This window comes from Myotis davidii, unplaced genomic scaffold (genome assembly GCF_000327345.1).
Source record: "Myotis davidii unplaced genomic scaffold, ASM32734v1 scaffold143, whole genome shotgun sequence".
Taxonomy (NCBI): Eukaryota; Metazoa; Chordata; class Mammalia; order Chiroptera; family Vespertilionidae; genus Myotis; species Myotis davidii.
Window position 1 is genome coordinate 8,280,626 of NW_006294876.1, and position 17,976 is coordinate 8,298,601.

Here is a 17,976-nt window from a genome sequence, read left to right on the forward strand (position 1 = left end):
GCTACATCTATTTAAATGAGACTACTGACTTAAACATGCATCTTCTAATCGCGCATTTTTTCACTAATTCTAATTAGCCTTCACCTATTTATTCAAATCAGAGATTTCAAGATCTTATTCTATATTGCATTTTTTAAAAGGGAAAGATTGTAATTGTCTTGTCTTACTCTGTTTTGTTTTAAAGTCAAGTGTAGGGCGCTGACTATAGCCAGGCTCAGTGTAATTCTGCAAACTTTAGAGAATGATCATTGAGATGAACGCAAGTTTTCATGAAATCAAAAGGTGGTCCTCCTACCAAATATTAGCCTATATCACAACATGACGTAATAAGTCTTTCTTTAAGTTTATCCAAGAGTATGTACTAGTATTTTCAAGTATATCAACATGTAGAATAAAAATCTAAAAATGAAATGCCGTTTGTTTGTTTTTTTCATTGTAAAATAAAAAAGAAATAAAGTGAAAAAGCCTCCTTTATATCTCTTACTATGTCTTGTGTACAATGGATGAGACAACAGAAAACTTCATAATGTGCATCTTTCTTTTCCTTTGCTGATTTAGAAAATAACAAAACACAAAGATGCCCTTACAAGGGCATATCCACTAAGAACACCTTTGTGAACAATATGTATGTGTTAACATGGAATAATCATGAGCAAACTAAGGAGATCAGAGGCATTGATCTCATTCCCAAGTGGCTAATAGTGAACATTTCCATTTGTTTTTTCCTTGACAGCAGCTAAGGACAACAGTTCTAGACCCAAAGAGAGAAGCCATATGCCAACCATCTATTCACGTGGCATGGATTAATTTGCATATTTTATCCTCCACAAAAGAGTCTATGTTCCTGTTTGAATATAGGCCATTGCATCCTCTGGAGATGAGCACAGCAAATGAAGAATCAAACCATCCCGTGTTCCTCATTACAACTGTAATTGAACATATGCCTTCGTACAACTCCAGCGGTGACCCCAGCTGCAGAATCGCCAACTGCAGTCAAGCTCACTGTCCTGAAGTTTGGTTTTAATTACCTTGCACACGTCTTCAGTGCCTAAATGATCACACAATTTTCTAAATTATTTCGTTATCATTTCTGTGGTCAATTTCAGCTGCTGACAATGCAAATATTCTCAGAGGCCTTCCAAGGAGAGTAAATGAAAATCCATGTTTTATGAGGTGCTAGCAATCAAAAAAGACTGCTTCTTATGGTTAGAGGAAGCATTCGGGTTAGGGGTCATTTATCAATTCAATTCAACATTAAAAATATTTTAACATCTGGCATTTAAACACTAGACTTTTCAATAGCCTTTTTTTTTTCAGTGAAGTGATCAATATGCTCTGACATCAATGGTATTTAAGCCATATAAAAATAAATGACACAAGAAAATATGTCTGGGAGGATCTTTCCTACTAAGAAAAAAACAAAAGAGAAACACACTGAAAAATGGCATCACATACAAGGAAACAATATCTTATTTGTTTTCCTGATAAGTTGAATATTGGATATAAAGTGTGGTTTTACAATGCAGGGAAAAAGAAGCTACATAGTATACTTTTTAGTTTCAAGAAGGAAAAAAGAAACTAGTATGTGTGTCTTTTTAAATAGTATTTTTAAGTCAGTATTGGCAACCAATCCTCCTTATCTTCCCCAGGAGAATTCTGCATTCCATCCTAAGAAAGATCTCCTAAGAAATAGTCAAATCAGCATATTTCAACTGCAACAGCTTCTCTTTCTCCTCATTTTTAACTCCAGGTGATATTAGCTAGCTATGTGAAAGTTATTTCCTCGTTAAACGCACAAGGAAAAGATAGATTTTATTTAGACCAATACCTAATTGAGCTACTTCAAATGAATAAAAGACTCCACAGTAATGTAGGCAGAGACTGTTGGAGGCAATTAATTAATATTGGGTACCTAGAATTATTGTTACAGTCTCTTGGCTATGTTTTTTTTTATCATGTTCTCTCCATATATATAAATATTCCATAGTGATAAAATTCATGGTTTCTGATCATTTAAGTTATTCATTCCTACTATTTGGAAAAAAATTAAATACAATATTCAAACATAGGGCCTGTTGTGGGTTGCAGTCCTGACCCCTGTCATTCATGGCAGTTTACACGAGAGAGAGGTAACTGGACTCACATGGATTTATAATATAACTCCCATCTTTAGTCTTCATTTCCCAGTATAATTGCAGAATCAACTTTTGAATCCAAATACATTACTGAATTCCTATGATCCTACCGTGTAAAACCACAAGACAGGTGAATAAGGATCCCCTTCTCCCAAAACTTTAGTAAATCCATTTTTTTTTTATTATACAGTTCTTTTGTAAACAGACATATTTGCCAAGCATTCTGTCTTACTTTGTTTATTCCTTCTCTGGTCATTTACCAGTAAAACAAATAAGATCCAGGATTCCCCATTTGTTACCATATCAGCTTCCATCTTCTTTTCTACATCAGATAGTTAAACAATCAAGGAGTTGCCAAACTGGCATCAGTCAATGGTTGAGCTTCCTCTCATGAACCAGAAAGTCACAGTTCAATTCTAGATCCAGCCAAATGATCGGGTTGTGGGCTGAATCCCCAGTAGGGGGCATGCAGGAGGCAGCTGATCAATGAGTCTCTCATCATTGATGTTTCTAACTCTCTCTCCCTCTCTCTTCCTCTCTGAAATCAATAAAAAATAAAATAAGCAGGGAGTCGGCAGGCCTTCAACAAAACAAAATTCCTCTGGGGGAACCCCCTGCTAAATCAATGCTGCATGTAACCACAGAAGCATTCAGCCTTCAACATATCTCAGGTTGGTTCTGGGATGGATATAACATAGTTCTGTCACCAGAAACCTTGTTCAGGATTTATCTCTTATATCAAATGCATTAAATTATCTAAAATGTTGATCTCTATCATTCTAATTTTATATCCTAATTTTATGAATGATAAAATTGAGGTCCATTTTCTTTCCCAGAGCTCTTTGCCAGGTAATGAATGCAGGTCTCCTAATCCCAGAATCACTCTTCACACTCTACCAAAAAAAATAGAACTACACCATGCATAGCCCAATATTTTTCAACTTTTCAGAAATGTAACTCTACAGATAATGACAGTATTTTATTTTAATGACACATTTCTCTTTATGGATACTTTTCTTGGAAGAATCTATATATATAAAAGCCTAATATGCAAATTGTCCCCGCAGGAATTCGACCAGGAGACTGATCGCTCGCTATGATGTGCACTGGTGAGGGGGTGGTGCAGAATGAAGGAAGGCCCCGGCCAGCAACCAGCAGCCAGGGAAGGGAGGCCCCGGCTGACAGCCAGAAGGCCCCGATTGGCCCTGATCGCCGACCAGGTCTAGGGACCCTACCCATTCATGGATTTCGTGCACCGGGCCTCTAGAAGAATATATTTTTCTACCAGAGAGATCATTTTTAATCCTGGCTCTGCCATGTCTAGCAGTATAAACTTTTGGAAAAGTTACCTCATTTAAAATTAAAATTAAAGTGAATGGCCAAAAACTTTGAATATACCTAACATTTGGGCAGAAGTAAAGACTGAATGTTATGTTTTTTAACTGTTTTGTATATAACTCATTTCTTCCCTCTTTTTGATCAATTGTGAATATTGAAAAGGTCTTAATGTGATAAAATAATGACTGAGTCACCTTCAATATCCCTACATTTACTCGAAATGACTTTATTATACAGATTTCAGGTTTAATTTATGTATTATTTCTTTCTTCTCCAAAAAACTCTCTCTGACCATTGACTAGAGCATCCCTGAATATAAATTCATACTGCTCAGCACCGTGGGTTCTGGGCTTTGGGTCAACTCAAGAGGAGGGACTTGGTTTCTGAACTTCTTCCTCCCCCCGTGCCCCTCCCCTTCCGGGAGATGGGAGAGCTTTCTGAGGCAGCAGGCAAGGGAGGCAGAGATCATGTGAAAAGCACCACAGCATGGACACTGCTTTCTTGCTGCAGATATGGAGGTGGCAGTGTCTGTGGGCTAGTATATACATAGTTCCTTGAAAGGGAGGGACACACACTATGAGCATGAGTATTTCTGGCAAAGTTGTGTATGTCTCAGGATAGCAGTGGTTTGTCCATTTATTCAGCTTTTATTTTTTTACCAACTAATACAAAGCCTCATTTTTCATAAAACGTGGATGTGGTAACTGTCCAACCCACAGGAAATAGAGGGCATGACAAATGGGCAAAGATAGCTTGCACATTCTGCACGGTGTGGCCCTCTTCTAGTGAGTCCTTAATCCTTTTACAAAAATATTGAAAAATGGGGGAAAATGTGCCTACATCTTTGCTCCCAAGAAAGCAATTCAGCTTTTAGAATACTGCCTAGAAATGGGTGGATCATGGCCCAGATCACTTTCTCAGAACCCAGGCACTCATTCCCCAGGTGTTGAAGGCAAGTTGCCCGCCCCTTTCTCTCCTGCTATGGAATCCACATCCAATGACAGCTCAGTATCGGGTATAAGAGCCTTGCCCCTTTGCACAAATGGGATAATCCAGCGGGGTCATCCCCTGTGGGATCAGCTGAGATATTTGTTGTGACTGCATCTCAGATCCACTTTCCTCCCTCTGCTTAACCCTGCTTCTGCCACCCCTCACAGGTGTCCCAGGAGCTCGCTCCCCTAAACTTCCCCGACGCAATTCTCTATCACAGTCTGTTTCCTCTGGAACTAGATCTAAGACACCTCGTATGTGCCGTTTGCTTGTTTTCAGGGTGGAGATAATTTGGCAGAGCCATAGCAAACCAGCTACCCCTTCTTCTGAATGATGGTTGCCTCAGTTTTTGCTTAAACAGCATGTGAGTTTAATGAGTCCATGGAGAAGCTTAGGACACACAATACTTCCTGGAACAGACTGATGAGGGAAATGCTTAGCACCAGCTTGGAGAGTGCCAACAGCACGGGAGAGTGAGAATGGGTTCACCAGTCTAGTTCCAGGATATGAACCAAAGGCAACGGGCACTAAGCCAAGTGCCAAAATGAGGCAGAGGCACCATAGCAATTGTCTAAAATCATTCTCTTTTTATTTTATGAAGGAATGAACAGAGAGAACCTGTGCAGACAGTTCGGTTGTGGATCACCTAAAGGTTAGAAGAGTATACTCAGACATTTCAAAAGGAACATTCCTAAATGTTTCCTTAAGGAGGAAAAAAAAGTCAGTCTGAATGGTAAATGAGAGATGGGTAGGTATGCAAACTTCGCTGGAAGAGAGTTCATTTCAATTTCCCATGAGTCCAAAAACTAAAGAATAATATTCTCAAAACTAAGAAACTCCCAAAGTAGTTCCTCCAAACAGTTTCTGGGACCTAAGTATTTGTATTTTATAAAGAAAATCACTGATAATAATTTGCTATTATTTTCTTTTCCCAAAGTGCTCTGTTGAAATTCCATTACTGGGAACCTCAAACATCATTATCCAGGACAATTCCCTATTATTATGTTGGAAATGGAACTTAATTTTAGGTTTCCAATTCCAAGTCCCAAGTGGGAACTAAATGTCACAGAACAAAATGTCACGCAATGAGATGGGATACTAAAGTATGTGACAGTAAGCAGATGTTTCCCTAACAATTACCACATAGCAACAGCCAGTCACAAAATGAGGTACAGCACTTCTCACAAGTCAAAGGGCACCCGTATCGTTATTTAGCATGTGGTATTTGCCAGTTTATATTCTGATGAGCACAGAAATACAGAATAAAACGCAAAGCATGATTATTCCAGGAAACACAGTTTTTAGGAAATTATTCAAATAGGTCTCAAGGGGACAACTCCTAGTATCAACAATAAAATCCAAGTTCTCATTAAAATAGGAATAGAGGGAAATAGGTCCTTAATGAGTCTCCTAAAAGCCTCATCACCACCATCTCTGCCTAACACCATCCCATGAACTACTTTGCCATCTGTGACACATGAAGTCTCCATCTGAACTGATGACTGAACCAAGGAAACCTTTAACACTTTCAGTGTCTTCATTGTCTATGTTAAGGTTGTGTATTTCTTCTGTGGTCATGATGTTTAACTTCTCAATGTTCAAATGCAGTCCTGCTTTGGCATTTTCTTTCACTTTCATCGAAGTCATTTCTGTCAAGTCAAATGGTATCATCTGCATATCTTAAGTCATTGATATTTCTTCCACAGATTTTTACTCCCCTTCCGCTGAATCTGGAATGTTTGTCACATGATATGTTCTGATACAGACTAAACAAATAGGAAGATAAAATGTACCCATGTGTGACACATTTACCTAAAGAAAACCATTCTGTCCCCAGTTGCTTCCGGTCCCCAATACAGGTTAGGCATCAGGACAATCAAGTCCTGAGGCATGCCCGTTTCTTGCAGAGCAACGCATAGCTTTTCATAATCCATACATTTGTTTTAGTTCTGTGACATTCTCTTTTATGAAAATGGCACAATTTATTTATCCATCCTCAAACTGATGCACATATAGGCTGTTTCTAAATTTACATAACTACAGATGCAATGAATGTCTTATATAATCCCTTTGTGTACAAGGTCAAAGGCCTCTTCACGGTGTAACTAGAGATGAGCATCTTTGAGCTTTCCCAAATATTGTCAAATGCTCTTCAAAGAGTCTCCAAATGAAAAAAATTTAATATGGTTTGTGTTTTCTTGTTATTTTAAATACATTGTTCCCCATCGTAATGTAAAGATTTTCTCTTATAATTATTTCTAAAAGTTCTGAAGATTTCCTTGATATTTACATTTTCAATTTGTGTGAAATTGATTTTAGTTACAGTGTAGGACATGGATAAAATTGGATTCTTTTTACTTCTAGGATAGCCAATGGCATCCCTCTTTACTTCTAGGTCCCCCTCTATCATGTATATAGGACGATTGTATTTATTTTTTCATCCAAATCAACAAGCATTTGAAATTGAAAGGGGCATCTATAATAATAAAAGCATAATATGCTAATTAGACCAGCTGTCCTTCCAGACAAAGCTGGCGCTGCAAGCGAAGCTCGAGTCCCAGGTGCCTGATGGGTGCCGGAGGGAAGCCGGTGCCAGAGGGAAGTCGGTGCCAGCAGCGGGGGGGAAGGAAGGCCTACTCTTGCACGAATTTCATGCATCGGGCCTCTAGTTACTAATAATCACACTCAGGAATAGTCCCAGGCAAACTGAAACCTACAGACGTTGTACTCATAACTCAAATTCAAATATGTGTGTGGGTCTATTACTAGATTACTTAGTTTCCTCTGTTAAAACTTTTACCTATTCCAAAAGCCACAGCACAGTTTTAATGATGAAAGTTTTAGAATGCCAGATGCTTTGGACCAACTTTTAACAAAATTTTCAGAAAGCCAAAATCTTACGTGCAGAAGCTATTTCATGTAAAGTTCAGATTGGGAAATGATATTTGCAGCACACATCACTAAGAAAGATTAGTACGCAGAACTACTGCCAGTTTCCGAGGAAATAAACCAATAAGAGACCATCAAAATAAGAAAAGTCGGAAATCCTGGTGGCACTAAGTGTTAGAGAAGATTTGTTAAAATGGAAAATCTCGCGTACTGATGTCTCTTGGCAGAGAGAGCGAAAAAAGAGAACAATCTACATAATTCCTTCTTCCACCAAAAAATGTTCCAAGATGCTTCCTGGACCTATTCTAATTGTATATGAGTTTTCCAATCACTTCGTCTTGTTCCTATAAAAATCATTTTGGTTTATTTGGGTGGTTTTTCTGCTCTCAACGGGCTACATCAGAGCTTGCTTGTCTAGAATACCAATGAATTAAAAGTATTAATCATGTCACTTTATTGCACCATGGAATAAATGAGCTTCACTCCACGAAGGGATACAGATGCCATGGAATATTCATTGCCAAGGTTGCCTTAACAGAAAGACCCAGGGGAAGTGCAGTGTGAGTGAGTAAGCTCAGTTGTCTCAAGTTGTCCTCTAGTACCACCATGGTTATTCCTTTCTAAACTTGTAAATTAAACTTTTATTTTGAGATGCTCATGATCCACATGCAGTTGTGAAAATAAATGAACAGTGAGATCCTGTATACCTTCACCTAATTTCCTCCTATGGTAACGTCTTGCAAAACTATAGTACAATATCCTAACCAGAGTATTGGGATTAATAGAGTCAACATAGGGAACACTGACCCTGTCGCAAGCATCTCTGTATTGTCCTTTCATAGCCACACCCACTTCCGTCCCATCCCCAACCCCTGCTTATCACCAACAACTAATCTGTTCTCTATATCCATATTTTTGCCATTTTCCAAAATGTTATGTAATGAAATGATAGCACATGTAACCTTTGGAAGGAAGAGGAGAGGGAAAGGAAGGCAAGAGGAGGGGAGGGGCATAGGGAACATCATTTGGGGGCTTTGATTGGACTGTTCAGTGTGCATAGCCTCATCAGGGGAAATCATTTTTTCCAACTGTCGCCTTCTCTTGTTTAAACAAGCTCTCTGCCTCTGCTGGTATATTCAGGTTCCCTCCCTTTTAATTGCATCCCTGCCAACTGTCCTGACAAATTTGGTGAGGGAAAGACTCTGGGACCCTAAACTTAAAGAGCAGAGCCTAGTTGTACTTCTAAATCATGACAGAACAGCAGCCATTTCAATGAATGTGCTGGTTACTATTTCATCCATATAGTAGTGTAAGCGTGCACCCTAGACTTGGAAACTGAATCTCTTTCTTGCTAATATTGTGAGAACATCTCTTACCATTGCCTTCCATGCTCAGTCTCCTCCAGCTCTTGGTTATCACTGTTTATCCAACACACAAGCATGAGGGCCCCTCGGCACTTCTGTACTGGCTGGTCCTACTATATGGGGCTCTTTCCCCAGGCCATCACCCACCCACTTCCAGGAGTCCTCTGCTTAAAAGTCACTTTTCAGAAAGGTCTTTCCTTACTATTTGGCTTGACATAATAATATCTAACATTATATATTGATTTATCACCACTGAAATTTAAGGTCCCTAAGAATAGATATTTTTTCTACACTGTTACCTCCCCAGAACTTAGTAGACTAGCTCCTGACATGTAGTTGGCAGCCAATATTTGTTGAGTGAATAAATACTTGAATGAAAAAAAGAATTTGCACAAACTTTGAATGCCTGGATAGCCCTACTCATTGAGCTTGTGGAGATCTTACTGCGGTGCATTTTTAAACAGGAAAATCCTGAGAAAAAGCTTCAAAATAATCACAAAATTAATATCAAAACAAAGGATAGAACCCAAATTTCAGGATCCAAAGCTTAAACTCTCTCCCTCGTCCCCATGAAGCCTCCGACAATGCCCTCCTGTTTTGGTTTTTTATTATCTGCAACTCTTATATCTGTTCAACCCACTGGAAATCTTACAGACTGAGTCTTTTTAACATAAAATTGATAGCAAGGGTTGGCTTCCTCGGGTCAGGCCTACATTACCCCAGGAATATGCTTTCCCCATAGCATTTTGGCATTTCCCTTCCCGGCTTCAGCCAGATCCCAGCAGCCGAAAGGTGTTCCAAAGTGAAAGTAATAGGAAGGAAAAATTAACCCAACTCCTGAAGCCTCCACAAAGATTGGTTCCAAGTTGCATTTGCATTTTAGTGTGAATTAGTCATGAGAGAATAAGGGGAAGGAGAACTGTTTAACCAATCTAAGCATTCAGGTTTCAGCGACTCTCAGAGTGTCTTTGTTTATAGCTCTCCTGTTTCGTGCTGACAAATCATTTTTAACCAGGTTTCCCTTCGTGTATATTTAGAGAATTTTCTTAACAGCAGCCAGAACACATTTAACATAATCAGGATGGACCTAATTAAATGGGGGACAGATGCTGATCTTTCCATAATACATGGAAATCTTATAAAATTTCTTTTTAATTGAGCATGAAATATACAACAGATTTGTTGCCACCTATGTAGAATCACATATTCAAGAATAAATATATGTGTTCGTGTACATATACATATACAATAGTTTTTTTTTAAAGATTTAGGAAAATAAAAAAAGTAACACCTGTAGAAAAGATTTTACGTTACTTGTTATGCAGGTGAGCCTAACCCCAAATTTACCAGACAACTTTGAGAAAGAAAAATCTTCCATTCCTTCCAGTAATATAAAAGCATACTCGACAATGAAGAAAATTGTTATAATTTCTAGCCTCATTTTTGCACCATTCCCCGCCAAAACCCAAGGTAAAGCAACACAATACACTTTTTCCATACTCTATTTCACAGGCCTATTAAAGAACTAGCCTCACAATCTCAGTATATTGGAGAGGATGTGGACTTGGAGGTCCCTCATACCTGCATTCAAACCCTGGCTCAGTCATTTATTAGCTGAATTTAATGTTAGTTTACTTATGATAACATAGGGACTAAAATTCTTTTCTTAAAGATTGTTATAGAGATTTGAACAATACCAGTAAGGCTCCCAGCAAAGCTCTTGGTTTATGGGGAAAGTTCAATAAATAAAAAATCAACTGAAATCTGAGAAGAAAACCTAATATTTCTTTATAATGAAAAGCTGATTTGACCCCTAAATTTTTCAGACACATACACTTTATACAGTGTTCACATTGAGAGGGATCTTAGATATCAACTAGGTGAACCCACTCATTTTGGAGATGATAAAACAGAGGCCCTGAGAAATTAAGTAATAGAAGGGATGAGACCTCAGGCAGCCTCGCTTCAAAGTTGTAACAAAAAAAGTTCAGAAAAAATGAAATTCATAATTCCACAGCCTATTGCTTTCATTTTTCTGTTGTTCTACCTTCACTCTCTTTTCATGTGACTATTTCTTCCCCTGTGTTCAAATTATAGCCTAAATATAATTTTACAGTTTTATTTAAGTCTATGATGTACAAAGTGGGGGAAGGAGAAATTGAGTTGAAGAAAAAGAATATCCTGTTGGGAAATGACTGTTGTTTATAGACTAAATTCTGGACAATTGTCCTCACATTTATACTCATTCAGTTGGAATCTTCTTTTTTCTTTCCATCAAAGTAAAAGACCACTAGGATCTAGTGCTGTGGTCGTCCTCAACCAGGGGTAGTGTAGAGGGAGGGATATGTTTCTATCGATTGTGAAGAAGTTTTACTTATATAAATTAACTCAAATTCTATGTACTTTCTCTTACTTTTTCCCCCAAGTTTGGGTTTGAGATTCATCCATATTGATAAATCAGTTGTGGTTCATTTATATTCATTGTCATATGCTATATAATAAAAGGCTAATATGCAAATTGACCAAACAGCAGAACAACTGGTAACTATGATGTGCACTGACCACCAGAAGACAGACACTCAACGCAGGAGCTGCCCCCTGGTGGTCAGTGTGCTCCCACAGAAGGAGTGCCACTCAGCCAAAAGCTGGGCTCACGCCTGGTGAGCACAGCAGTGGTGGTGCGAGCCTCTCCCATCTCCGCAGCAGCGCTAAGGATGTCCAACTGATGGCTTAGGCCTGCTCCCTGCTCAGGCCAGCCAGCAAGTTGTGGGGAGTGGGCCTAAGCCAGCAGTCAGACCTCCCTGAGGACTCCTGGACTGTGAGAGGGTGCAGGCTGGCCAGGCTGAGGGATCCCCTGCTGAGTGCACAAATTTTGTGCACTGGGCCTCTAGTAGTTTTATAAAACTATCACTGCTTATTTATTTATCCTAGTGTTAAGGGATCTAGAGGTCTTGTTTCTTTATTTTTCCTTTCTGGTATCTGCTGCTATAAATACATCTTCCAGTATGCACACACACTTAGGAATAGGATTTCTAGATTGTGTGCATGTACTACTTTACAAGGTGGTGTGAAATGGTTTCCACAGTGATGGTAATAATTCTCCTCCCATGGTGAGCCCATTACAACCCTCACCAATATTCTGTCTTTTCAGAATTTAAATATTTTTAGCAGCTTGATGGATTAAGTGGTAGTTATTTTTAATCTTCACTTTCTTAATTATTAATAAAGATGAGCATTTCATAAGTGTATAGTTTATTTTTGGCTCAAAGTCTGTCCTCAATACTGTTTCTTAAATTAATAAATAAACGAATACTCAAACAGCATTATGTGAATTCTATTAACTTGCAGTGTTACAGCAAAAGCCTACTATTTTTCTTAGAGTACCAAGAATTTTGAAAACTAGCCCTGGCTGGTTATCTGAGTGGTTAGACCGTTGGCCCGCTGACCAGGTTATGGGTTCATGATTTCCTTAGATTCTAGAAATCAAAACTTATTTTTCCAATACTGACACTAAACTACTGTGGTAGACCTTTGCAATTACTTCCTCCTTCCTGTTTTTACACAATCATATTCTACCTCATCACTTTTCCTCATTATTCTGAACACATAAAAAGCATGTAAAAAGCCATTATTTTGAATTCATTTTTCAAATAATCTTCATATGTTTAACACTATCCACAGAGTCAAAATAACCCATACCCTTTTTTTAAAATTAAAGACATATTTTAAAATAAACTTAATGGTTCAGTCATTAGAATCTTCTGTTTGTTCTTTACACTTTTAACATTTGGGAACAGTTATGCTCTTTCCACTACAAATTTTATATATATATTTTAGGAATACTATTTTCATAAATATATCTTTACTATTTGAATTAATCCCATTTGTGCTTTTCTGCCATACTTAATATATGCACTTTAAATAAAGAAGGAAATGTGTTTAATTAACCATTTTAATGAAAGTAGTAAAAAATAGCAACTTCTAGAAAAATAAATAAAAGAACCACGTCAATGGAATCATGCTGACACTAAGTCTAATAGTTTTATTTATTCAGGCATGATCATATCACCCTTTACATGCAAACAAAACTTCCCCTCTGAGGCCACAGTGCTTTTTCTGGGTTAGCCCTTCCCTCCATAAAACGTAGAGTGTGAGTGATTCTTAGCCCTTTACATACTGATTTGGTTTTCATTTGCTTCCCCTTGAAATAGTATATCATTTCCACATTTTAGACATTATTATGCATCTGCATCCATAGGGTTTAATATTAGGAAATATTCCATTTTGAAAGTGTTGTGTATATATATTTTTTTCAACTTTATTCTCTAAGCATTTTCCTGAGCATAAAAGAAAGATCAGTGCTGCACACCAGAGGCAGAAATGTGTTTCATTTCCATCCTCCTATTCCTGACATTCAAATGCTTCCCCTAGGGTATAAGGGAGGCTGCAAAACCTCTTGGTACTTCATTGCCATTCTATTACTTTGAGTAATTATTGGTGTTGCCCTCTCTGAGACACTAGTCATTCCATGAAATGAGTTGTAAGTTGGGTTTTAATTCTGTTCCAGGAACGCCAAGGTTCACCCTCACTGCCAGGAGCTTCTTCCAGGGGGAATAACGTAGATATTTTGAAAACACAGTGGATCACCCCAAGAGTAAAGGGGCAGAAAGAAACAGAGATGAGGGGCAAAGCTCTCTTTGCCCCGAGTACCCAATGTGAGGTGCTGATGTGGGGCATTGATGACTTCTTCAAATTGACCACCCTCATACTCTCTTTTCAAAATACTAGTCCACTTGATATCTCCCTTATGTTTAATCTAGTGAAGTATTCTTTTTAGTCTGATTCCAGCATCCTGAAACAGAACTCAGGTCTTTAAAGTGTTTAATGTGTTGTATTTCACCTGAAATTACTGAATACTACCAATTAAAGCCAGATACAGAATTAGTTAATTATTTTATTTACTGTTTAATAATATGGATATAGATGTTGAAGAAGAAACAACATTCTATGTGCTTTTTTATATTAATTATGTCAATATGTCTTTTTAGAAAAAGCATTTTGTTACCTCATGGTTTGATCATCCTTTATACTGATATGTGTGTGTGTAAATTACAGTAGTTTACACACAATTTATACACACACACACTCCCATAAGAAAGAAATCCTATTGGCTGGGCAAAACCTAATTCTCTGCATGTTACATATTATTATAATTTCCATCAGAGTAATTTACTTGGATTTTTCATTATTTTATTATGCTGGTGTTTTTCAACCCTGTGAAGGAATTTTATGACTATTTTGTTTCAAGTTACCAAATAACTTTGGTGGTTATCAAATAATTTTGTGTTTTTGTTCTTATGTTTGTAGTGAATAATTCTCTTACCATTGACAAGTAACCTGTAAAATGAATTTAAAAATCTCTCAACTACAAGATATTGCATCAAAACTTAGACTTATAAACTCCAGGAAAAAAAAGAATTTAGCTGCATCTCAATAGCTTGTAGAATAATTAGATGGAAGATTTTGTAATTTTACTGGATCAATTCTATTCACTAGTGAAAATAGTGATAAGAGGTTAATACAGTACAGCCTACCTATGACCAATAAGAAAGACGACCCACTATTTAGGGGCAGGTGTCAATTGAGCACCTACAGCAGACTTGACACAAAGTACATTTGTCTAATTATTAACCATGCCTCTCTTACGAGTTTCTCTAACCATTCCTATTTAGGAATATGCCTAAGTAATCCGTTTCAATTTCCTGAAAATGATCTATCCAAGTGACACAAAAGAGGAGTCACAAGACTTGGAACAGCAAATTGAGAACTGTTTTGTTTTGCTCTTTAGACATTTGTTCCTAGCAAGGATTAATAATGCCATGGAAAGAGTATATGACATTCTTCTATTTTCGTGGCATTATTGGTCTGGCTGGAAAGAGAAAGAATGGAGATGAGACTGATGCAGGTGAAACAAAACCAACCATGAATCAGGTCTCAGTCTAACGTTAGCAACTAAAACATGACATGGCCACAGGGACCTTCGCTGTCTTAGTGAGCTCGATCCTCAGGGCCTAGGGCAGTGCCTGGTACACAGTAGCAATAAACTGAGGTGTGGACTGACCTAACTATGACCTTGCTTGTGAATGTGACAGCATGTGAATGACAGAAAGTTCATTTGACCTAAAGTCCAAACAGCCAAACACATTCTAGAATGTCACAGAGCTGTGAACTGAGAAATCGGGAACATTTTTAGTGATTGATAAACAACTCTCCTCAGCTGTACTCCTCTGGCTTCTAAATCCTTTATCACATTTGAAAACTATTTCTGATTCTCTTCCTACCAACACTAATGCTACTGTAATGCTACTACTAATGCTTAGCTTTTAACATGCTTAGTTTGGAAATATTTTCATTCCTGGTTTTCCTACACACAATTATTTCTTACTTCTATTTAATATATTTGAATTCCATTATTACCAGGTATGTGATAAGGTGCTGAGAATATAAATATGAATGAGACATGGTTCATTCCTCAAGGACCTCACAATCCAGGATGCTTGAGATATAATTGCCACATTGAAAGATAAATGCTGCAAGCAGGTACAAGCAGGACGCAGCACAGCAAGAACTTGTATTCTGGGGGCCACACTTCATTGTGCTGACTACACTCTACTACAACTTGTACCTCTGAAATCCAAGTTTCATTGTACTGATTACCCCATATTGAGCTGCCTCTTACATCAATCTCTTTACTATCCCTCCTCTTCTTATCACCTGGCATACCCTCTGGCATGAGGTAAAAGAAATCCAAAATTACTTAGAGCTTAGATACTCTTTTTTAAAAATATATTTTTTTATTAATTTCAGAGAGGAAGAGGGAGGGAGAGAGAGAAACATCAATGATGAGAGAGAATCATTGATAGGCTGCCTCCTGCACACCCCCTACTGGGGATCAAGCCCACAACACAGACATCTGCCCTGATCGGGAATCAAACCATGATCTCTTGGGTCATAGGTCCACGTTCAACCACTGAGCCACACTGGCCAGGCTTAGATACTCTTTAGGTAGATACCTTTTACATTCTAAAGTTTCTTCCCATGATCAATGAAACCTTACAATTTGATATAGTGACCTCGTATTCTATGTTTTAAGAAATTCAGAATTGCTCTTGTGTTAAGGGAGATCTAAGGCATAACTCAAGCTGATTCAAATAGGTTTTTTACTGAAGATTTAATTAACCCAACAGGGATGTGTTCCCATAGCTATCACAAGACTTCTGGTTGTTTAAACGCATCCCTGGCAGCCATATAAGAGCCTTCACCAAAGAAATAATATCAAGGTGATACTTTTCCCCTTAAATCTGCTAGATCATTCAAATACTTAGTTTGCAAAATCCTATCAGGACTTACATATCTTTATATTGATTTTGTCTGAATTGAGACTACCAACTTGTAGGTTTTCATAATGCGCTCTGCTAACTAGACCCCCAAACTTAAATTGTGAGTTAAAAACAACCTTGTAAAAAGTAATAGATGCCTCTTTTGTGCACTAAGTCTTGTCTCCGATTTCATAAAGATTCTTTTTCCAACAGCATCCTTCATATAAAAGAAATATGTTTGTTTTGAGTTTTGTCCTCTCCACATTTGTGGTAACTATTCACTCCTCATTATTAATATTATAATACAGAAAGGGTACCCCCTCTGAAGAATGGTGTGTCTACTGTGGCTGGAAAAACATGAGATTTTGCTTACAAAGAATTAGCCACCAAAGCAATAAACTGGTTTTGAACTATCCAAGCTTCCCACAAAATGTTTCTGGGCTTTTTGACCTTGTTTTTCCTTCGGGTACACAGAATTCAAGGACGTGAATACTAACCATTGCTGACATAAAGCTCTTAGACTTCACTTACTGAATTCATCCTGGCCCTGTTACTGAGCTGCTGCCACCCGTCCATAGTGTGAAAATAATCTGACAGCAAAGCTTCAAGGTCATTCTCACTTTCTTCCAGCTCCAGTGCATTTTAAAGTTATTTTGACAGAGCAGCAGGAGGTTATATATCCTTTCATCTTTCGGGCAGCATTTCATAGTTTAAATGTTTTATATATTTCATTTGCCATTCTTCTCTGAAACAAAGTAGTAGGAAATAAAATTGGCCATGGAATTCAAAGTCACAGAACAGCTATAGTCTTTGGCCATGTGACAACTATCTTTCATATAGATTCTCTCCCAGACAGCAGAATAGAAAGGTAACCGTATTTGTAAATATAGGGAACTATATTCATTGCCCCTGATTTGAAGAGTTCATTTTTGGGGGGGTTGACCAGTTCTTAGAACTAATTCTATGGAATCTTGTTTCACTTTGCTCCCTGCACAATTACTTATGTATCTTGGTTCAGTATCTGACACATACTAAGTTCTCACATATTTGAAGAATGAATGAACAAATTAATAAAATAACATAGAGGGACATATTTGAAGAAATAAAATCATAGCATTATGGAATATATAAAGGCCCCCTAAAATAATTATTTAACCAGCAAGAGGGTAGCTTTTAGTGTGGCTAACTTTCTACTAGAATAGAGGGTGTAGAAATACCAGATGTTTTTACTTAGGTCATTGTGGTGGCCTGAAAATAATTATTTCCTCTTTTGAGGCCCTTGAGAACATGTGGTCAAAAAAAAATTTTGAATGCCTTGTAGCTCTAGTGGAGACACATATAATGGTGTATCTATCATCAAGGCACCTTGGGGTAAACACCTTGGCAGCTTATGAACATAGCAATGCCAACTGTTCAATGCACCTTGTAAAACAGGCTGAAAAATCTGTATTAAAGAGATAGGAACCCACCATGTTTAAAGTCAGTGGTTTGAAGAAAAATTAACATTTAAATTAAAAGTAAACAAAACTGACCATATCCAAACCACATCCATGCCTTACTTGCAAGTTATTTTCTAGTAATAGGTTCATCCTGTAAGCAATTCATAAAGACATTTTTAATGAAATGCGTAGTGACATGTTGGGTTCCAAAGGATCTAAAGGTCTTTTCAACTGACACCTTTCACAGGCAATCTTTCAATTTCTATCTCTTCTTTATAATTTATTAAGTTTATATTTTGGGGTGATGACACACCGTGATGCAGATCTATTGTTGAATATAACAGTTCTTGTCAGTAAGTGCTGAGTTTTTATCCCATTATCAGAGATGTGAAAGATGTTGAGCCATGAGTGAATCCAACCCAATGAAAATATTATTTCCTTT